Below are 23,643 nucleotides of genomic sequence, written 5' to 3'. Positions count from 1 at the left end.
GGTTGAATTCTGGGCTTTCTCTCCCATTCCACTGATCTATATTTCTGTCTTTGTGCCAGTCCCATGCGGTTTTGATGACTGTTGCTTTGTAGTCTAGGCTGAAGTCCAGGAGCCTGATTCCTCCAGCTCCGTTTTTCTTTCTCAGGATGTCTTTGGCTATTCTGGGTCTGCTGTGCTTCCAAACAAACTTTAAACTATTTTGTTTGAGTTCCGTGAAAAATGTCCTTGGTAATTTGATAGGGATTGCATTGAACCTGTAGACTGCCTTAGGCAGTAGAGTCATTTCGATCATATTAACTCTTCCAACGCACGAGCATGGTATGTCTTTCCATCTATTTGTGTCATCTCTGATTTCTTTCATCAGCGTGTTATAGTTTTCAGAGTACAGGTCTTTTGTCTCTTTAGGTAGGTTTACTCCTGGGTATTTTATTCTTTTGGATGTGATGGTAAACGGGATTGCTTCCCTAATTTCTTTTTCTGCTCTTTCATTGTTAGTGTACAGAAGTGCCGTCGATTTCTGTGTATTGATTTTGTATCCTGTGACTTTGCCAAATTCATGGATGGGCTCTAGCAGTTTTCTGGTAGAGTCTTTAGGATTCTCTAGGTATAGCATCACGTCATCTGCAAATAGTGAGAGTTTTACTTCTTGCTTTCCAATTTGGATTCCTTTTATTTCTTTTATGTCTCTGATTGCTGTGGCTAGGACTTCCAAAACTATGTTGAAGAGTCGTGGTGAGAGTGGACATCCTTGTCTTGTTCCTGATGTCAGCGGGAATTCTTTCAGCTTTTCAGCATTGAGAATGATGTTCGCTGTGGGTTTGTGATATATGGCCTTTATCATGTTGAGGTAGGCTTCCGTTATGCCCACTTTCTGAAGGGTTTTTATCAGAAATGGGTGTTGGATTTTGTCAAAGGCTTTTTCCGCATCTGTTGAGAGGATCATATGGATTTATGCTTCAGTTTGTTAAAGAGGTGCATCACACTGGTGGATTTGATAATTGCCTTTTGATTAAACTGTTTAATTCAGTCACATTTAGTGTCAGTATTGATATAGTCGGATTTATATCTGCTCTTTTGCCATTTGGTCTTTTTTTGATGTCTTTGTTCTTCTTTCCCTTTTTGCTGTCTTCTTTTGTGTTAAATAAATATTTTTAGCATGCTGTTTTAATTCCTATTTTGTTTTATCAACTATTTTTTAAAATTAATTTTCTTAGTGGTGCTTTAGGTTATGGTATATATGTAACCTTATTTCAATCTGTTTTAGTTTAATAATGACTATTCTGGTAAAACACAGCAACTTGGTGTCAATATTTCTCTATTTCTTCCTCCTTCTTTTGTGCTATTATTCCTGTATATGGTGTATCTATATATGATGCAAATCAACAGTATAGGATTATCATTATTGCTTTATGCAATCACTTTTTAAAAGAATTTCAGGGGAGTTCTCTGGTGGCTCAGTGACTAAGGATCCAGCATCCCTGGCAGAGGAACTTCCACATGCTGCTGTTGTGGCAAAACAAAATGGAATAAAAGAAATTCAGGGAGAAAAGAGAACAAGACCTCTTTACCCACTCTTTTATATTTACCCAATATTTATAATTTCCAATGCTCTTCATTTCTTTCTCTCAGTCCAAGTTACTATCTGGTATCATCTTTTAGCCTGAAAGTCCTCTTTAATATTTTCTTTTCTTTTCTTTTTCAGGGCCACACCTATGGCATATGGAAGTTCCCAGGCCAGGGGTTGAATTAGAGTTGCAGCTGCTCTCTATGCCACAGCCAGAGCAACACTGTATCTCAGCAGCCTCTGCAGCCTACACTGAAGCTTGCAGCAGTGCCAGATCTTTAACCCACTGAGTGAGGCCAGGGATTGAACCTGCATCCTCATGGAGACAATGTTGAGTCCTTAATCTATTAAGTCACAATGGGAACTCCATTCTTTGGTATTTCTTAGGAGGGAATTCTGATAGCTACATATTCTCTCATCTTTTGTTTATCTTTGAGTGACATTATTTTGCTTTCATTTTTGAAAGATGGTTTTGCCAGATATATAGTTAAGACTCTTTGAGCTTTTGAATATGTCATTCTACTGTCCTGTGGCCTCCATTTTTTCTCATGGAAAATCAGCTGATATACATGTTGTTGTTTTCCTGTACATGACAATAAATTTTTGTCTTATTGCATACAGGATTTTTTGTTGTCTTTGGCTTTCAGCAATTTGACTATGATATGTGAATCTGTGTTTATCTTACTTAGGTTTGTTGGATTCTTTGAACCTACTGATCATTGATTTTCAGAATATTTGAGTAGTTTCCAAGGACTATTCCTTTAGATGTTTTTCTGTCTCTTTTTCTCTCTCCTCTTCTTCAGGATTCCTATTACATATATGTTGATTTCCTTTCTATTTTTCTGAGGGGTCTGTGTAGGTCTACTCATTTTCTTTCAATTTTCTTTTCTATATTCTTCTAAAGGATAATTTCTATTAATCTGTCTTCAAATTTGTGGTTTTTTTTCTTCTGTCATTTCTCAAACTCATTTTTTGTTTTGTTTTTTGTACTTTTCAATTCTAATTTTTGTTTGGCTCTTTTTTTATAGTTTATATTTCTCTATTAAGTGTCCTTATTGTCAACTTAGGTTATAGTATTTCCTTTAATTATTTTAACATTTTCCTTTAATTATTTATGCATAGGTATAATAGCTGCTTTGATGACTTTGTCTGCTACTTTTAACATATGGGCACAGTCAGACTGATTTGTATTGACTGCTTTCATTCCTGAACACAGTCACACTTTTCTATTACTTTGTATATTTCATAATTTTGTTGAAAATTGACATTTTAAGCAATATACTGTTGATTTGTACCCCTGAGGTTCTCTTTTCTTCATTTTTGTACCTTTCCTCCATTTTGTACAGTCTGTTTCCTTTATGGTCTGTGGCCACTGCGGTCTCTGCTCAGTTTTTTAAAATTTATTTTCATTTTTTTGGCCTGACTTCCTGGGGTCACCTCCATGTCTGCATAGCTTAGTGATCAACCAGTGTTTAAAAAGAAGTTTTGCTGATATATCTTGACTCTATAAAAGTTCCACCTTCTGCCAATCAATCTGTTTGTGGGTTGTGGGTTTATTCAATCAATCTATTTGTGGGTTATGGGTTTAATCAAAGTCAAGCTAGTTCTCAAGTCTGCCTTGGCTTTCACTTTACATCAAGCTCTCTCAAGTCTACCCTGAAGGTTCGTAGCTGCCCTGTCAGTCAAGGGTGTGTGGAGAGTTTATCTAGCCTTCCTATAACTTTCTTTTCTTTCTTTCTTTTTTTTTTTTTTTGACGTAAGAATAGTTTTATTTAAATCGTTTAACACTTGTGCAGCACTCAATGTTAAGAGACATTGAAACGCTTTAAACAAAAATCTGTTTCCTTTTAAACAGATTAAGAAACCGAATCCTAGTTAGCAGAAACTAATCCTTATACCACACAGCTAACAGGAGGTAGAATTCTAAAATATGATTCTAGCATCCACCTGTACCTGACAATTCAAGGCAAAGGGTGTGTTTTATTTTTGTGTTGCATGAGTTTCAGGACCATATAATCTGGATCAACTCTATGGAACAATAATTTAAAAGATAGAAAAGGGCCTCCCATGACAGAAAATTTTAATTTGACTATTATACCATTTATACAATCAGTGAAGAAAACTGACAACAGAGCAGGCCAGTGGTCAGCCAACACACAAACAACCTGTTTTAACAACTCGGCCAAAGGATGGATGAGCATCATGCATTACCTATTATGTCGTCACCTCTTGGCTTTTTTGAAGGGTGTGTGTGGGGAGGGAACATAAAAACAGGGATTCAAACTAGCCCTATTAAATATATCTGTTAAGTTCATGCCTTTATCTGAAAGTAACATCTGAGTGGAACATGTATTTATCACTTGCACAACACTAGTCTTCTACTGAACTTTAGGGATTGAGCAGGTGATGCTCAGATTTAGGCAAATCCTAGAAATATTTGCACTGAACAATATCTCAATTATCAACTGCAAAATAATACTGTAATTATTTCAAAGTATGAACTATAGCTACAATATTAAAAAACATGTATGGTAGAAAAATTCTCTAACTTAAAGAGTATAAATGGTTAAGTCAATAGTACCTACTTACACACGAATTAAACAAAACCAGAATAAACACTCAACTTTAAGGAGAGGCAACTTCAGTCCAGGTTTTACCACTTAGGGGGAGAAAGCTCCTAGGTGGGTCATTTTTGTTCAAGGATGACTTGAAAACCAATTTATCGGACAAATATTTCAGATCCCAGCTAAGAAGACTCTTCAAGGATCTTTCCTATTAATGTGAAGTCGGAGGACATACAGTGTGGGAAAATCAACGCTACTGCCCCTCAGGCCCACCCAGGTTGCCAGCAGTGAGCCTGGATCCTTTTTCTCTAGTGATCCAAGTTAGCATCTTCTCTCTCCTTTTATCCCTTGACCTGGGCTACAGCACAAAACCCACCTGCCTTCTACGTGGCAGCACCTGGCTGATACTAATACCTGGGTGTGCAAAGGACTGAGTTAAAAAACACCATCAATTCAGTAAAGAAAAATAAAACATAACGTGCTTGGTTTACACAGGCTTAATGTACTTGGGTCACCCAGTACATTTTGAATTGGCTCCCATTAGTGGTAAATAGAATACTTTGGATCTGGTGCCGAAACCAACAAATTTAGGTGAAATCAAGGCTTTTTGGCCCAACAGCATACACTATGTATATTTGTCTGTAAAGTGACAGTTTTATATACAAATCATAAGTAAACTTTAAAATCTGCTCTGAAGCAGTGAGTTTGTCTTCCTTCAGCCTTGTGGTTGTTAACTGTTGGATCCTGGTGGATCAAACACAACTAAGTCCCACACTTTGAGGCTGAGAAAGGCCGAGAAAGGCGCTGTTAAGAACCAGGGTGAAGTCGTGTACAGCCAAGCCAAACACGGACAAGATCGTTGCTAAACATCCAAGTAGCTTTTGTCTGCGCTTTCAATCTAGGTGACCCCACTAGCGTTAGCAGGAGTTGAGGTAGCTATGAAGATGCCGCTAATGAACATTATGCGTAATTCATGGTTGACACAGTTTGAGTACCTGATTTTTTTTTTCTCTTTTGATGAGAAGGGGCGGGGGGAATCAGAAAAATAAGAGCACATCATCAGCTCCCTTAGAAGTCAGCATCCAAGGTAAAAGAATTCTCTGTCCGACTCGACATCACTCCCATCCTCTGATACTCGCCTACTCTCTTCTCAGAGAAGTTCGTCTTCCCTTCCAGTGAAATATTCTCCATAAAGTCAAAGGGATTTTCTACTCTGAAAACCTTGCTGAAGCCCAGCTCCAGCCTGAGTCTGTCTGCCACGAACTCAATGTACTGTTTCATTAAAGTGCAATTCATCCCGGTGAGCTTCACCGGCAGCTCCTCTGTGAAGAACTCCTGTTCTATCCTAACTGCATTGATGATTATTTCTTTCACTCTCTGCTCCGAAGGTTTGTGTAGCAGGAGTTTGAACATCAGGCAGGCAAAGTCGCAGTGTAAACCCTCATCTCTGCTAATACGTCAGGCCAGGCATCAGTCCTCGTTTCTTGAGCCAGAATGTGGATGCAAAAGAACCAGAAAAGAAAATTCCTTCCACGGCAGCAAAGGTGATGACACGTTCTCCACGTGGAGCCTCTTTGTCCCCCATCCAGTGCAAGGCCCAGTCTGCCTCCTTCTTTACACAAGGCATTGTCTCGATGGCATTGAAGAGAAATTCGCTTTCTTTGGAATCTTTGATGTAAGTATCAATGAGGAGGCTATACATTTCAGAATGTATGTTTTCCATGGCAATTTGGAAGCCATAGAAACAACGAGCTTCTGTAATCTGAATTTCTTGGCTAAACCACTCCACCAAGTTTTCATCCACGATGCCATCACTTGCTGCAAAGAAAGCCAAGATGATGTGAAATAAAATATCTCTCCTTAGGCTTCATGGTTTCCCAGTGTTGAATGCCCTTGGAGAGGCCCACCTCCTCAGCTGTCCAAAAGGAAGCCTCTGCCTTCTTATACATCTGCCAGATGTCATGGTATTTGATAGGAAAGATGACAAAGCAGCGAGGGTTTTCTCTCAGTGGTGGCTTGCCCTTCACGCTGGGAGTGGATAGCTTAGGGTTCGGCTTGGCCGGCTCCTAGAAGATCCTCCTGGTGGTCTTGCTGGCCAGCACGCAGGTCCCGCGAGGGTCGGGGGAATGTTCTCCTTGTCCCCGAGGCTGACCCCTGTAACTTTCTCATTTCTAGGATCATCCCATAAACTGCTGGCTGGTTGGCTACTTGCCCTAAAGGAAACCACAACCTCAGGCTAGAAGACCTACAGGTTTTCCTCATTCTTTTTCTTTTTAAAATTTTTCTTCTAGTTTTGCTACTTTAACACTAGCAGTGAGAGTTTTTGTTCTCTGCCCCAAGTCAAGTCTGGCCCCAGGCAGCAAGTCTACAGATTTTCTCACCTATCACTCTCCTAGTAGTAAAACCTACTGTTATTGACAGCTGAGCTGAGTAGGAGATAGAACTCCTCATGCAAAAACCCTCAGATTCCTGCTGTTATTATCTATCGTTTGAGCAAGTTTTCACAAATAAACACTTTTTCAGTTACTTGTTTCTTGGAGAGAGGATCTTCCAGACTTTTAGGCCACCATAGCTGGAAGTATCATCTGTAGTATGTTTATAGTTTTAATTTTTTTCCGTTTAAATTTTATTCTCTGGGAATAATTTTGTTTATAGTTTGAGATAAGGATATAGATTCATTTTTTCCCCCAAATGAATCAACAATTTTCCAAACAACTTTCAGCTGATTGAATCCATACCCAGTCTCAGTTGGTTTGTATATAATTTTTGAATGAGACTAATGTTGTTTGGGTGTGTGTATATAGTGCAATTGTGGAAGAAAATGGCACATAGATCCTCAAAATAAACTGAATCAACTCAATATGTCAAGATAAAAGAATCTGTGTATGTGATAGATGAAATTAATCTGCAGAAGACTTCCCAGAAATTATTAATGTTTAGACTGGATTTGGAGCTGTGTCCTGTCTGAATTTGGCCCATTTATGACTCTTTTGTGTTGACTTTTACATCCTGTCTACATTATTTCCTGTATCTAACCTCAGCCCAACATTTTGGTTTTAGCTTTTCTACTGTCTTAAAATACTCTTGACAATAATGCAAAACCCTTAGCTTAATTGAATCCAATAGCTCCTTCTCAGCTCAAGAGGAGGAGAGAGATGAAACCTATTCTTTATTTATTTATTTCTTTAAGGTGGGTAGACTGTTTTAAAGAAATTTCTATTAGAGTATACATGATTTATAATTTTGTGTTAGTTTCAGGTATACAGCAAAGTGAGTCAGTTATATATATTCTTTTTTCAGAGTGTTTTCCCATATAAGTTATTGCAAGATATTGAGTGGAGTTCCCTGTGCCATACAGTAGAGTTCCCTTGTTTATCTCTTTTATATGTAGTAGTGTGTGTATGTTAAACCCAACCCTCTAATTTTTCCTCCGGAGGACATAGGAGGATGGACTTAAACCAGTACCTTCACCCTTCTTTATTTAGCCATCTTTTAGGACCCATGGCTTCTACTCGAAAAGTGTCCCTGTTTATTCCTATTGTCATGATCTCACCTTACAGAGTCATTCAGAAGAGGCCAAAGGCTGCTAAAGAGTGAGTAGCTTTTGAAGCACTTTCCAAATAAGTTCCTGTCTCTACTTTTTGGAATGAGGTTGGTCTTGGTTGTTGTCATGGATGAAAATGAGATATTGATGCCACTGTGTAGTGAGAGGGGATGTATCTCCTTTGGCCTAACACACTGTTTCATTGCAAAAATACCAGGACAAGTGAATTATCAAAATCAAGTTACAATAGAAGAGATTGCCTAACTGCCTAAGTCTTCCCAGTAACACATATTACGATGAGATTTGTAAAAATGTTATTACATGATGAAAAAAAAATGTTATTACATGATGGCACAGGCAAGGTTTCTCAAAATCTTCCCAGATTGTAACCTTAGGTATCACGTTTTTGTTGTAACTCTTAAGAAGCATCAAAAAAAAAAAAAAAAAGGCAATATTTGAGTACTGATTATCATATCAGTTTTGATTTTAGACTAAGCCTGTCAAATACTTATATAAGGAAAATCAACTTTTAACTATGATCTTTCAGTAGATCACTGTGGAATGAGGGAAGACCCTCACCTCTCTCTGTGGCCATTCTTTGTTCACATTCTGCAGGATACTCTTACACACCATGATTCAACATGAGGATGTGTGCTGAGTGGAAAATGGGGTTTGTCTCTTAGGCTGATAGGTCTAACGCCATAATCATTAGAGACAGTGGACATAAAGTATACTAGATGTAACAGATACTCAATAAATTGTAGTTATCAATATTATTATCATAATAATTATTATATGATGATTATTATCATGTGATATGGTTAATGCGAATTTATTTTTAAGGACACAAGCCACCCTTAGATAAAATGGTAGGGTCAGGTTTTTGACTTGACAAGCTAAGGCCCAGGCAGCCCCTAATGCAACATCACTCCAGGCGACACCACTACACTAGTGAGAGCTCAGCTCCACCTGGAAGCACCAGCTGACTTTACTAGTTTCACCATCATTGAAGTCAAGCACCTAACGCTTGGGGGTGTTCTGAGGGATACAATAGGCTTTTCAGGGGGGAATTTGGATCCAGTGCGCAGTGATTTCTTATCTTTGTGAATTTAGCAAGTTGCTTCATCCCTCAGAGAACCAAGACTCTCCTTCATAGCACAAGGATGATGATGTCTTGCAGGATTTTTGTGAAAAATTGGAAATAATGTAGGGGAAGCACTGAGTACACCTTAAGTGCTGCTACAGACTGGTATCATTTAAATGCTTTAGTGGCATCCATTAATGACCCCCTTCTTGGAGGTCTTATGAGAGGATTAAAAGACAAAAATATATGTAAAGTACCCAGTACATAATAGACCCTTAACAATTGGTGGAGTCTTCTGTAAATTACAAGGAAGACAGTTATTTAATGGGCTTCGTTAAGTGTAACTCAATTTGGAGTTAAGAGACTTATTTTAGTCTTTGCTCTAGTGCTCATTATCTATGTGCTATTGAGAGAAACACTCTGGACCTTGGTTTCCTCTCTTAAAAATTAGATAAATGGGTAAATAAGAAACCAAAAGGTCCCTTTTTATACTGAAAAGGAATCTTCTTTTTCTTTCTTTTTTTATCTTTTTCAGGGCCACACCCATGGCATATGGTGGTTCCCATTAGGGGTCAAATCAGAGATACAGCTGCCGACCTACATCATAGCCACAGCAATGCCAGATCCAAGCTGTATCTGTGATGTACACCAAAACGCTGGATCCTCAACCCACTGAGCAACGACAGCGATAGAACCAGCAACCTCATGGTTCCTAGTCAGATTCATTTCCGCTGTGCCAGGACAGGAACTTCTAAAAAGGAGTCTTTCTAATGCATTATAAGGAAGGAGCTTTGTGATACTGAAGCCCAGTAAACACTAAGTTAGAGTTATTCACTTAACAAAACAAATGAATTTGTTACAAATGAAAGTGGAAGCAAATGCTGTATGCACAGCCAAGTTAATTCATTGAGCTATATTTGCTGTGCTCATCAGGCCTGGAAAAAAATTACACTGGGCTCTTCTGAGCTCCTCCAGAGGAGATTTTTGTTTTGTTTTGTTTTTTTCTTTCCTCTTTTATTTTATTTTTTTTATTTTTTTATTAATGAAATGAATTTATCACATCTGTAGTAGTATAATGATCATAACAATCTGATTTCACAGGATTTCCATCCCACAACCCAAGCACATCCCCCCACCCCCCAAACTATCTCCTCCAGAGACCATAAGTTTTTCAATGTCTGTGAGTCAGCATCTGTTCTGCGAAGAAGTTCAATCTGTCCTTTTTTCAGATTCCACATGTCAGTGAAAGCACTTGATGTTGGTGTCTCATTGTATGGCTGACTTCCCTTAGCATGATAATTTCTAGGTCCATCCATGTTGCTAAAAATGCCGGTATTTCATTCTTTTTAATGTCTGAGTAATATTCCATTGCGTATATCTACCACCTCTTCTTGATCCACTCCTCTGTTGGTGGACATTTAGGTTGTTTCCATGTTTTGGCTGTTGTAAATAGTGCTGCAATGAACATCAGAGTACATGAGTCTTTGCGAGTCGAGGTGTTCTCTGGATAGATGCCCAGGAGTGGGATTGCTGGATCAAATGGTAGTTCTATGTTTAGTTTTCTGAGGCATCTCCATCCTGTTTTCCACAGTGGTTGCACCAATGTACAATCCCACCAACAGTGTACTAGGGTTCCTTTTTCTCCACACCCTCTCCAGCACTTGTGGTTTGTAGACTTTTTGATGCTGGCCATTTTGGCTGGTATAAGGTGGTGCTTCGTAGTGGTTTTGATTTGCATCTCTTTAATAATGAGAGATGTTGAACATCTTTGCATGTGTTTTTTGGCCATCTGTATGTCTTCTTTGGAGAACTGTCTGTTTGTTTAGATCTTCTGCCCATTTTCTGATGGGGTCTTTTTTTTTTTTTTTTTTTGGAATGGAGCTGCAGAAGGTGTTTGTAAATATTGGAGATCAATCCCTTGTCAGTGGATTTTCTTGCAAAGATTTTCTCCCATTCTGTGGGTTTTATTTTCGTGTTGTTCAGGGTTTCCTTTGCTGTGCAGAAACGTTTCAGTTTGATTAGGTCCCATTTGTTTATTTTTGTTTTTATTGTCAATACTCTAAGGGGCGGATCTGAGAAGATGTTGCTGTCGTTTATGTCAGAGAGTGTTTGGCCTATGTTTTCCTCTAAGAGTCTTATAGGGTGTGGTCTTATAGCTAGGTCTTTCGTCCATTTGGAGTTTGTCTTTGTGTCTGGTGTTAGGGAGTGTTCTAGTTTCATTCTTTTCCATGTGGCTGTCCAGTTTTCCCAGCACCACTTCTTGAACAAGCTGTCCTTTCTCCACTGTATATTCTTGCCTCCTTTGTCATAGATGAGTTGGCTGTAGGTGCGTGGGTTGAATTCTGGGCTTTCTCTCCCATTCCACTGATCTATATTTCTGTCTTTGTGCCAGTCCCATGCGGTTTTGATGACTGTTGCTTTGTAGTCTAGGCTGAAGTCCAGGAGCCTGATTCCTCCAGCTCCGTTTTTCTTTCTCAGGATGTCTTTGGCTATTCTGGGTCTGCTGTGCTTCCAAACAAACTTTAAACTATTTTGTTTGAGTTCCGTGAAAAATGTCCTTGGTAATTTGATAGGGATTGCATTGAACCTGTAGACTGCCTTAGGCAGTAGAGTCATTTCGATCATATTAACTCTTCCAACGCACGAGCATGGTATGTCTTTCCATCTATTTGTGTCATCTTTGATTTCTTTCATCAGTGTGTTATAGTTTTCAGAGTACAGGTCTTTTGTCTCTTTAGGTAGGTTTACTCCTGGGTATTTTATTCTTTTGGATGTGATGGTAAACGGGATTGCTTCCCTAATTTCTTTTTCTGCTCTTTCATTGTTAGTGTACAGAAGTGCCGTCGATTTCTGTGTATTGATTTTGTATCCTGTGACTTTGCCAAATTCATGGATGGGCTCTAGCAGTTTTCTGGTAGAGTCTTTAGGATTCTCTAGGTATAGCATCACGTCATCTGCAAATAGTGAGAGTTTTACTTCTTGCTTTCCAATTTGGATTCCTTTTATTTCTTTTATGTCTCTGATTGCTGTGGCTAGGACTTCCAAAACTATGTTGAAGAGTCATGGTGAGAGCGGACATCCTTGTCTTGTTCCTGATCTCAGTGGGAATTCTTTCAGCTTTTCAGCATGAGAGTGATGTTTGCTGTGGGTTTGTGATATATGGCCTTTATCATATTGAGGTAGGTTCCCGTTATGCCCACTTTCTGAAGGGTTTTTATCAGAAATGGGTGTTGGATTTTGTCAAAGGTTTTTTCCGCATCTGTTGAGAGGATCATATGGTTTTTATTCTTCAGTTTGTTAATGTGGTGTATCACACTGATGGATTTGTGGGTATCGAAGAACCCTTGCATCCCTGGGGTAAATCCCACTTGATCATGATGTACAATCCTTTTCAGAGGAGATTTTTGATAGAGTCTCTCATGTTTTGCTTCCTTCTCACATCAAAACATTCAGCATACTGTAAATTTAGCAGCAGCCTTTCCTCCTGGTGTTAAGGAAGCAGTGAACACATCACCGTAACCTCCTTTCTACAATGAGGGTGCAGTCTGAATCCACTTGCTGTTGTCATTAAAAAAATAAAAGTTTTGGAAAACACCTTTTTGCTGGTCAATAGATCAAGTTTACCCCGAGAGAACCTTTTCTCTTAATTAAAAAGCTGTTCATGACATGCTCTTCAAAGCATTTCTTTGAAATATATATCCGTTGCGGTGGGGTGGTGGTGAATGAGAAAGCTCCTCTGCTTTGGGGATTTTGAAACAGATGCTATTAATGGATTAGGTGCTGTAACAGGCAGATACATTCTTTATGATTCGCTTATTTGTTTTGGTATGCTCAGTACCAGTGCCTGGCACATAGTAGCTCTTGAAATGTTTATTGACCAAATAAATGAATAAAATAAATATCTTTTTTTATGGTCTCCAGTGAGACTAGCATAAACGATCCTGAGTGTATTAATAGTAGATTCTGTTTTTGATAGAAATTAACAAGGCATAGCACCTGGATTTGGGGAAACTGGGTTTGGAAATAGATAGGAAGGGGGAGATATTGGCTTGACTCCTGCCTGGGGGCCCTCTTCCTTTAGATGGAGAATGGGATGGAGTAATGTGGAGAAGAGCTTGTCAACCCACTGTTGTGGGCTTTAGCATTCTGTCTTCAGCCTGGCTAAGGTATGTTGGACTCCTTTTTCAATGGTTTGGTATTAGGTGGATGTCATATGTTTAGGGAGTGGAGTATGAATGGCTGATCTCTGCTGGAGCTATTGGAAAGAAGCAGAAGTTGTAAAAGGAAAAACCCTGAGACTAAAAATGCTTTTATATGTGGAATGAAACAAGTGAATAATTCTTGAACTCTCATGTGGAACTCGATGCTGGTCTCTGTACTGGTGACTTTCCATATTGAAGATACTCTGTTGTGACCAAGTCCAAATTTGTATCGCTCACTGTGCAATAGGCCAGTAACTCAAGAGACAAGGTGTTGGGGCAAGGAATAGCAACTTTATTTGGAAAGCCAGCAGACCCAGAAGATGGTGGACTAATGTCACAAAACCATCTTACCCAAGTTAGAATTCAGGGTTATTTTATACTAGAAGGGGAGGGGGTATGGCTGGTTGTTGGAAACTTCTTGATACTGGAATCCTTTGCTCTTGCAGCTGTCTATGCGGGCCAGGTCACAATGTTCCTGTAAACCTCCAACAAGACAAATGTTATTCTCTGTTCTGTGACTTTTTATCTCTATATGAATGGAAAAGTGTTATACCTTTAAAGACCAGAGTCTTGAGAATGGGCTCTCCGGTATGTTTCAGGCTAGAGGCAACATTCTTTTACAAAAGGTGTGTAGGGTCAGCATGACTAAGCACAGGCAACAGAGCAGAAGGGTTAGAGGTAAAGGAATCAATTCAACATGGAGTCAGGCTTGTTCCTCTGTTACACCTTCCCTCCTAGAAGACCAAGAACTTCACTTTATCCTCAGCAGTGTGTATTGTTCCAGGGAGCACAAGAGAACCAGGGTCTGGGAGGTATCAGGTAGATGGAAGAGGAGTAAACTAGAAGTCATGGCTGAACTGGGAAGTTATTTGGCTTTGGCAAATTGTTTAAGCTCTCTGGGTCTCTGTCACAAACACATGTGAGATAAAGAGTTCGGACTAGGTATTCTTCGTTATTTATCAACATATACTGTGTGGGTGCCAGGCACTAGGCCGGCAGTGGGATCCTGAGCTAAGTCACTTGCGTTCCTGGTTCTCATTCTTGCTGCTAAGCACTGTAAGAAAGGTTAGTAAGAGAAATGTCAACAGGCAAAGTGAAGAAAATGACTCCTACTGTTTACTAAGGGCTTGGGAGCTGACATTTGAAGAGTAGAAATTCACAGGATGTTTATTAGTTCTGTCATTAACTCATTCCAGAAATATTGGCTGGGCGTCTATAGTATAAAAGGAATGGGGAAAGAGCCACAAAGAAAACAGATAATATCTTTAACCTCGTTCAGTTTAATCTAAGCGGGGGTGACAGAGGTGATTGGGAAGAAGAACTATTCATATGTAACATTTAACTTCTTTTTTCTTTTTATAGCCACAACAGTAGGTTATGGAATCCCTGGCTAGGGGTTGAATCAGAGCTGCAGCTGCAGGCCAGCACCACAGCCGTGGCAACACCAGATCTGAGCCATATCTGCGAACTACTTGCAGCTTGCAGCAACACCAGATCCTTAATCCAGCGAACAAGGCCAGGGATCAAATCCGCATCCTTATGGACACTATGTCAGGGACTTAACCTGCTAAGCCATAATGGGAACTCCCATATGTAACATTTAGTGAACATTTGGTATTGTCTCATTTTACTCTCCTGATATATCCATGGCATAGCTTGTATCCCTATTGTATAATTAGAAAACTCAGGCCCATAGGAATGAAACCATTTGCCAGTCTCATACTAAGTCATAAGGACCCAAAGCCACCTCTATCTGTCTTCAGAGTTCCAACATTTAATTGTGATGTAATTTTGAGGGAGTCCAGCATTGCTTCTTTGAGTAACAGCTTGCCTCTTTTCTTTAGGAGATCTAACCCAGCCTACTCAGTTTGTCCATTTACAATGCATTTTATTTTTACATTTTTTAAAATTAAAATACAGTTGATTTACTTTATTGTTGTGCCAATTTCTGCTGTACAGCAATGTGACCCAGTCACACATATACGTACATTCCTTTTCTTATATTATTTTCCATTATGGTCTATCCTAGGAGATTGGATATAGTTCCCTCTGTCATACAGTAGGACCTCATTTTTTCTCCATTCTAAATCTAATAGTTTGCATCTATCAATTCCAAACCCCCTGTCCATCCCACTCCTTCCCCCAACTCCCTTAGCAACCACAAGTCTGTTCTCTATTTCTGCGAGTCTGTTTCTATTTTGTAGATAGATTCATTTGTGGCATATTTTAGATTCCACATATAAGTGATATCTGTGGTATTTGTCTTTCTCTTTCTGACTTGCTTCATTTAGTATGAGAATCTCTAGTTGCATCCATGTTGCTGCAAATAGCATTATTTCATTCTTTTTATGGCTGAGTAATATTCCATTTTATATATGTACCACATCTTCTTAATCCATTCATCTGTTGATGGACATTTATGTTGTTTCCATGTCTTGGCTATTGTGAATAGTGCTGCCATGAACATAGGGGTGCATGTATCTTTTTTTTTTTTTTTTTAAGACTTTATTTATTTATTTTATTTTATTTTATTTTTTTTTTGCCTTTTTGCTATTTCTTTGGGCCGCTCCTGCGGCATATGGAGGTTCCCAGGCTAGGGGTCTAATCGGAGCTGTAGCCACCAGCCTACGCCAGAGCCACAGCAACGCGGGATCCGAGCCGCGTCTGCAACCTACACCACAGCTCACGGCAACGCCGGATCGTTAACCCACTGAGCAAGGGCAGGGACCGAACCCGCAACCTCATGGTTCCTAGTCGGATTCGTTAACCACTGCGCCACAACGGGAACTCCCATGTGTCTTTTTGAATGAAAGTTTTCTTCAGATATATACCCAGGAGTGGGATTGCTGGATCATATAGTAGTAATATATTTCGTTTTCTGAGGAACCTCTATACTATTCTCCATAGAGGTCATACCAATTTACATTCCTACTAACAGTGTAGGAGAGTTCCCTTTTCTTCACATCCTCTCCAGCATTTGTTGTTTGTAGACTTATTAACGATGGCCATTTCGACTGGTGTGAGGTGGTACCTCATTGTAGTTTTGAGTTGTATTTCTCTAGTAATTAGTGATGCTAAGCATCTTTTCATGTGCCTGCTGGTCATCTGTGTGTCTTTGGAGAAATGACTGTTTAGGTCTTCTGCCCATTTTTCAATTGGGTTGTTTGTTCTTGTGCTATTGAATTGTATGAGTTGTTTATATATTTTAGAGAGTAAGCCCTTCTTGGTTGCATCATTTGCAACTATTTTGTCCCATTCCTTAGGTTGTCTTTTCATTTTTTAAAATGGCTTCCCTGGCTGTGCAAAACTTGTTAAGTGTGATTGTATCCTATTTGTTTATTTTTGTTTTTATTTCTATTGCCTTGGGAGCCTGACCTAAGAAAACATTTGCGCAGTTGATGTCAGAAAATATTTTGCCTATGTTCTCTTCTAGGAGTTTGATAGTGTCTTATCTTATGCTTAAGTCTTTAAGCCATTAAGTTTATTTTTGTGCATGGTGTGAGGGTATGTTCTAGTTTCATTGATTTACCTGCAGCTGTCCAGTTTTCCCAGTACCCCTTGCTGAAGAGACTGTGTTTTTCCTATTCTATATTCTTTCTCCTTTATCAAAGATTAATTGACCTGGGTTTGTTTCTGGGCTCTGTATTCTTCCATTGGTCCATATGTTTGTTTTTGTACTGGTACCACACTGACTTGATTATTGTAGATTTGTTATATTGTCTGAAGTCTGGGAGAGCTATACTCTCTCCACTTTTATTCACCATATATTGGAAGTCCTAGCCACAGCAGACAAAAGGCAAAAAAAAAAAAAAAAAAAAAAAGAAAAAAAATTAAAAGCATCCAAATGGAAGGGAAGAAGTAAAATTTTCACTATATGCAGATGATGTGGGTGATACTATGTATAGAAAAACTCTAAGGGGAGTTCTTAAGAAGTTCTTAAGTGGGTTAAGAACCTGACATAGTATCCACGAGGATGTGGATTTGATCCCTCACCTCTCTAAGTGGCTTAAGGATTGGCATTGCTGCAAGCTGTGGTATAGGTTGCAGATGTGGCTCAGATCTGGCATTGCTAAGGTCACTAGGGTTGCAGCTGCAGCTCTAATTCAACCCCTACCCCCTGGAACTTCCATGTGCTACAGATGAGGCCCTGAAAAAAAACAAAAACAAAAAAACACCCTAAGGACTTCATGCAGAAACTACTTGATCTGATCAATGAATTCGGCCAAACTAGCAGGATACAAGATTAACATTTAGAAATCAGTTGCATTTCTTTATACCAAAAATGAAATGTTAGAAAATTAGTATAAAATAGCAATACCTGTAAAAATCACACACCCCCAAAAAAATACCTAGGAATAAACATGACCAAGGAGGTGAAAGACTTATACACTGAGAACTATAAAACATTAATCAAGGAAATTAAAGAGGATTCAAAGAAATCGAAAGATATCTCATGCTCCTGGATTGGAAGAATTAATGTTGTTAAAATGGCCATACTATCCAAAGCAATCTACGGATTTAATGCAACCCCTGACAAATTACCCATGACATCTTTTACAGAACTAGAACAAATAATGCCAACATTTACATGGAACCGTAAAAGACCCAGAATTGCCAAAGTAATCCTGAGGGGGAAAAAATACAGTGCAATTCTCATCCCTTCCTTGACAGACTTCAGGGTGAGGTCCCAACTCAGGCATGGCCAATCAGAGCATATGTCCTTCTGGATGCTGTGACTGGTCCATGGATTGGCATGTGACCCAGTGGCACCAGTTGGAACCAATGCTTTTGTTGGAAATTTTTTTTTTAAAGTATTGTTCTTTCCCTTGGGACTATTAGATTGCAGTGGAATATTACTCAGCCATAAAAAAGAATGAAATAATGCCATTTGCAGCAACATGGATGGATACTAAGATAAATAAGTCATAAAAAGAAATACAAATACCCTATGGTATCACTTATACATGGAATCTAAAATATGGCACAAATGAACATATCTACAAAACAGAAACAGATGCACAAGTATAGAGAACAAACTGTGGTTGCCAAAAAGGAATGGGGAATGGAGTGGGAGTTTGGGATTAGTAGATGCAAACTATTATATATGGAATAGATAAATAACAAGGCCCTACTCTATAGCACAAGGAACTCAATATACTGTGATAAACCATAATAGAAAAGAATATGAAAACATATATATGTGTATAAAACTGCATCACTTTGCTATACAAAAGAAATTAACATGACTTTGTAAATCAACTATACTTCAATAAAAAATTTTTTTAAAAGAAATATATGATTCTGGGAACAGAGTTCTGAGACACAACAGAGTGCAAAATACTCGATACTGAGAGTTCCCATCATGGCTCAGTGGTTAATGAATCCGACTAGGAACCATGAGGTTGCAGGTTCGATCCCTGGCCTTGCTCAATGGGTTGGGGATCTGGCATTGCCACGGGCTGTGGTGTAGGTCGCAGATGCGGCTCAGATTCCACGTTGCCGTGGCTCTGGTGTAGGCCAGCGGTACAGCTCCGATTAGACCCCTAGCCTGGGAACCTCCATATGCCAAGGGAGCAACTCTAGAAAAGGCAAGAAGACAAAAAAAAAAAAAAAAAAAAGACTCAATATTCCATAAATGCCTCTGGAGACCTCAGACATTCAGTCCCCATCAAGAAAGCACCGTTTAACTTCAGGCCATAAAGGAATACATGCACTGAACCTCTAAGTCACTTCTCCATCAGCCACCTCTTTCTTACTTGGTCTCCACCTCCCCTGGAGCATCCAGTGTGGTACTCCAGCCAGGAATGAAATCCTTTAAGTTTTTATGAGAGGATTCTCTGAGACCAACCTCAGCTTTTGGTAAGGAAGAGCTTCAAAAAGCATCATTGATAATCACTCCAATGTCTGCTGGAGGGTGTGGGTATGAGCTCTAGGGGGTAATCCATGGTAGCATCTGGGCTAGACCAAGACCTTTAATAAAGTCACTCTAGAAGTCTGACATCACTTTCTAGGAATGAAGCTATCCTTGTCAGAAATGTTCTCTAGAGGCCAGCTTGCAGATCAACATCCATGATGTCTGAGAGGCAGGTCTGAAGCCCAGATTTAGGGCAGGTGGGTAAGTCCTGGGAAGAAGGAAGACAACATTGCAAACCATATTCCAAGGACAGCACGCTGAAACCAGCTATGGGGGGGGGCGGGGCTGAATGTGCCTTGAATGTTCTATCATGTTTAACCTCAGAACCCTACAGTACTTAGGGCTCACACGTCCTAAGTGAGATAGAAAAGATACAATCACTAAAACAGGGTTTCCTTCCCGACAGACCCTGTGGAACTCTCTAATGACATGAGCCTGCACCCTCAACTGGGCTAGAGGTCAAGGCCCTGTGGGGAGGGACAGAACTGAGGAGTATGGACTCCTCAGGGACACAGGCTTACCTTGAAAGCACCAGACTTGCTCATGGCACATGTAAGACACACCCTGGGGATTTCCAGGAATGTGTAAAGAAGGGAAAGTTTCCGCACCAGGGATTGAACTCATGCCAAGCTGCTACAGTAACAATGCCAGATCCTTAAATCACTCTGCCACAAGGGAACTCCTTGAAATTTTTGACCTTGCAAGTTTCACTTAGTGCTCTGGGAGACTCGACTCTAGTTACTGTTAATGTGAGCTCATTGGACTCACTCTGGGGAGGCTGCGGAGCCTCCATCATCTTGCAGATAGCGAGAGGGGTGAGGACGGTGTCCCCAGGAATCTTTTCATTCTCAGCATGGCTGGTCTACAATGTGCACTATTTCTCTCTCTGCCCTTCCCCTTTACGTGATTCTCCCTGCCCCAGATCACTGAAGGGACTGGATGGTGGAGCTCTAGGGAGCAGGAGAGGCGGTCATGATGCAGGAGCTGAATGGGAACCCTTAGGAGGGAGGTGTCCAGAGTGACAGCTCTGCCTGCAGGGGGCGCCATACAAAATGTTGGGGCAAGCACTCAGGACCCACAGGCGACAAATACATCCTTCTGAAAGTGTATGGGAGCAGAATGTTAACAGACCATGGAGGAAGAGGACCCCTGTTGTTAAGGTCAGGGGTGTTCTAATTTGTCTTCCTCAGTGGTCTCTCAAGAACCTTCCCCCCATTATTAACTTCTCTGCCAAGTCCCAAAAGACCTCTATTAAAATGTAAATGTGATTTGTGGAGGACTTTCCGATGAGCCCTTACTGGCAAGTGTCCACTGCCCCTCCTGTCCTAAGAGGGAATTCGCAAGGGGACTATGGCAACTACGATCTGATGAGAGTGGGTGAGGAAATGGTTTCCGCCTGGGAGCAGCTGGGCATGTCGATAAGTCAGGGAAGCCCAAAGGAAAGGGAATGACTTTTAAGGGACCCAGAAGAGAGATGAAAAACTCAACCAATTTCACATTTTCGGTTTCACCTGGGGCTGACACTGTCCGTAATTTACTACTTAGCACCAGCATGACTGATTCCCTTCTGAAATACATATATTCAAGAGCTTCAGGATCCCAAGTTATATACAAGACCAAGTATGGTGTCCACAGATCCCCGCCTCCAGCTGTTCTCTTGGCCCTTTCAGATTAACAAGCTTTGTTTGAAAGAGTCCAGAGACGTTTCCCGGATGACCCAGCCAGCCTCCATGACTGTGATTGTAGCGTTGAACAGAAGGTCTTCTGAAGGCCCCTTAAGTGGAATCTCTGGCTTCCTAGCCACTCGCAGCAGGCCATGTATTGCAGTGAAACCTCACTTTATCAACAATCAATGTGAGACATACTGGTTTTCAGCCTAGTTATTTTCAGACCCAAATTACCTTTGTAAATTTAGACTTCCTTTTGAGTTTCCTGAGCTCCCTCTCTCAGGTGTTTAACATGAAGGTACATGTCACCTAGTGGTGAGCAGTGGAACTTCAGGGTGTGTTTTGCAAAGCGCTGCTGAGTCACTCACTGATCAGTGTATTTCAGATACTCCAAGTTGACATCTATTTCCTCATTTGGGGGACATCTAAACTGACCTCTAATCGAGTATTAATTCCTCAAAGGCGAGTAAAATTTTTAAAGCTTAAAGCTGGCATATTACTTTTTTTTTTTAATCAAATTCGCGATAGAGTTAGAATCTATACATTTTGTAAAACATTGGGGCCCTTTGGATAGTCAATATATTAGGTTCATTTATGATAGGTTTATAAGGATAGAAGCATAATTTTAATTATCTTTTAATATTGTAGACATCTAGTTATTTCATTGTATGTTGCTGGTTGTATTTAAAACTTACTTGACATCACTTTCTTGGCCAGCATGCTACCCTCCTGCTCCCTCTCCTCTGCATCAGACTCTCCTGAGTCTGGCTGAATAATTCTCTCTAGTGTTAGGGTGAAATCGGGGACTGTCTAGATAATTAGCCAAAGTTGGGATCCCTTGAAATATGTATTAGTACATTTTGACAATGGAAACCAAGAAGCTAATGTTTTTGAGGCATTCTTAATATCACAGAGCAGGAACGAATTCTTAAAAATGCATCTCAGCCCTTAGCCTTTGGAATCCATCCTCTCTGCCCAGAGGCTGAGGCAGGGAGAAATCTGTGGCCAATCTGGAGTGCCACCTTTGGTTATCTGCCTGCCTTGCTGTCTGTAGGCTTCTTTTTTGGTTTTTGTTTTTTAAAATTTTTATTTATTTATTTTTGTCTTTTCAGGGCCGCACCCATGACATATGGAGGTTCCCAGGCTAGGGGTCCAATCGGAGCTGTAGCCGCTGACCTGTGCCACAGCCACAGCAGTGTCAGATCTGAGCTGTGTCTTTGACCTACGTCACAGCTCACAGTGACACCGGATCCTTAACCCACTGAGTGAGGCACAGGGATCGAACCTGCATCTTCATGGATGCTAGTCAGATTTTGTTTCCACTGAGCCACGATGGGAACTCCTATTTTTTGGTTTTTTTTTAATGAGGTTTTATTTTGTTTTGTTTTGGCTTGGCTTCCTCTCTTCTTTTTCAGAATAGATGGTGAGTGTGTGCTTGCAGGAAGGAACAAACAGGCAGGCTTGGCTAAAACCCTAAAATTGAAACAAACCCACCCCTTAATGTGGGCCATTTTCTGTGTGGTCATCTCTGAACTTTGCTTCTCTTTTATTCTCACATCCTATTACCTCAACAGGGATCCATTTCCATAAGAGAGTCGGTAAGAATCCTTTGTTCACCCCAGAGTCAGGATGGGCCTCTAAGTTTTCTGAAAACATGGGTGTCATTTTTAACATATTAGTCCTGGGAACTCAAGGCAGCCAGTGACAGAAGTGGTGGAGCCCTCTGGAGACAAAATTAGGGGCTAATATTTAGCAATATGGAAAAATCCCAAAACAGGTTCTTTTTTTTCCCCTGAAGATTGGTTTGATGTGGGGAGATTTTTATGGTGCCAGAGACCACACACTAAGCTGTAATTCAGTATAATTATTGCCCTGTGTGTGGCAAAGTGCTAGATTTGAGGCATCCTACAGAATCCCATTAATTTCTTGATTGGGCTCTAAAAAATGGTGCCCCCAACAGGGCCAGAAAGAATTGTATTTTATCTTCTGTCTTTAAACGAAGTAGTCACTGGCTATCTGGTTGGCTTCTAATGCTGGGACCTTGATCTCTGATGCAAGGTTCCATTGCCGACACCCTTTCTTAGAATTTTGTGGTGGTATCTTCTTAGGCTTGGAATCATTCCTCATGAGAAAACTGAAGTGAACAATGAAAGAATTCATGTGATTACATCAAATATATCCCCTCCCAGTGCCCCCAAAATACAAAATAAGCCTTCAGTAATTATCTGGTTATTTCAGGTGAGAGATTTGAAAAAAGCCTAAATTACTTGGGCAGTTATGTTTTCCTTTTTATTCAACATGTGTAATGGCCCAGACTTTGGAAATACCACCCAGAAGTCTGTGAGGCATCCAGGATTCCGCTCCCCCCACCCCTTGCATTTTGTGGGAGGCTTTGTGGTTTTGTGGCTATTCATTCCTAAGTATCACCCTCAAAGTTTAGGTATATTTCCCAAAGATAGCCTAATCATGTTAAATTGTTCCAATTGTTAGTGTTAAAAATCTTTCCAAAATCTGGTATCTGCCTGCATAAACACAATTTGTGGAGCAGAAGTGAATTTTTTTTTTTTTTAATATCTGCACCCACAGCATGTGGGAGTTCCCAGGCCAGGGATTGAATCTGAGCCCATCAATGCTGGATCCTTTAACCTGCTGGCCTGGGGATTGAACCTGAGCCTCCATAGTGACCTGAGTCACTGCAGTTGGATCCTTTTTTTCTTTTTAGGGCTGCACCCATGGCATGTGGAGGTTCCCAGGCTAGGGGTCTAATCAGAGCTACAGCTTCTGGCCTACACCACAGCCACAGAAACGCAGGATCTGAGCTGTGTCTGCAATCTATACCACAGCTCATAGCAATGCCAGATCCTTAACCCACTGAGCAAGGCCAGGGATCGAACCCAAAACCTTATGGTTCTAGTTGGATTCATTTCCACTGAACCACAACGGGAACTCCTGCAGTTGGATTCTTAACCCACTGTGCCAAAGTAGGAACTCTTGACGAATGTTGTTACAGAAATTAATGTTCGCTGAGTGAATTTGTCCCAACTTCCAGGGTCCTTGACTTGACCATTAAATCTCGCAATTCAGGCTGTCATCGTGAATAGGAA

General features: G+C 40.3%; 1 pseudogene; it reads right to left on the bottom strand.

The window, feature by feature from the left end:
* Positions 1 to 5,196: 5,196 nt before the first annotated feature.
* Positions 5,197 to 19,919, bottom strand: LOC100514876 (ribonucleoside-diphosphate reductase subunit M2 pseudogene; annotated as a pseudogene).
* Positions 19,920 to 23,643: the final 3,724 nt, after the last annotated feature.

The sequence above is a fragment of the Sus scrofa genome, chromosome 15, assembly GCF_054392235.1.
Source record: "Sus scrofa isolate SSC_HxYL_T2T_F1_AM1 chromosome 15, Sscrofa_HxYL_maternal_Yorkshire_Landrace_v2.0, whole genome shotgun sequence".
NCBI lineage: Eukaryota > Metazoa > Chordata > Mammalia > Artiodactyla > Suidae > Sus > Sus scrofa.
The sequence above is the reverse complement of the archived record's forward strand: the minus strand, read 5'-3'. Positions and strand labels throughout refer to the sequence as shown.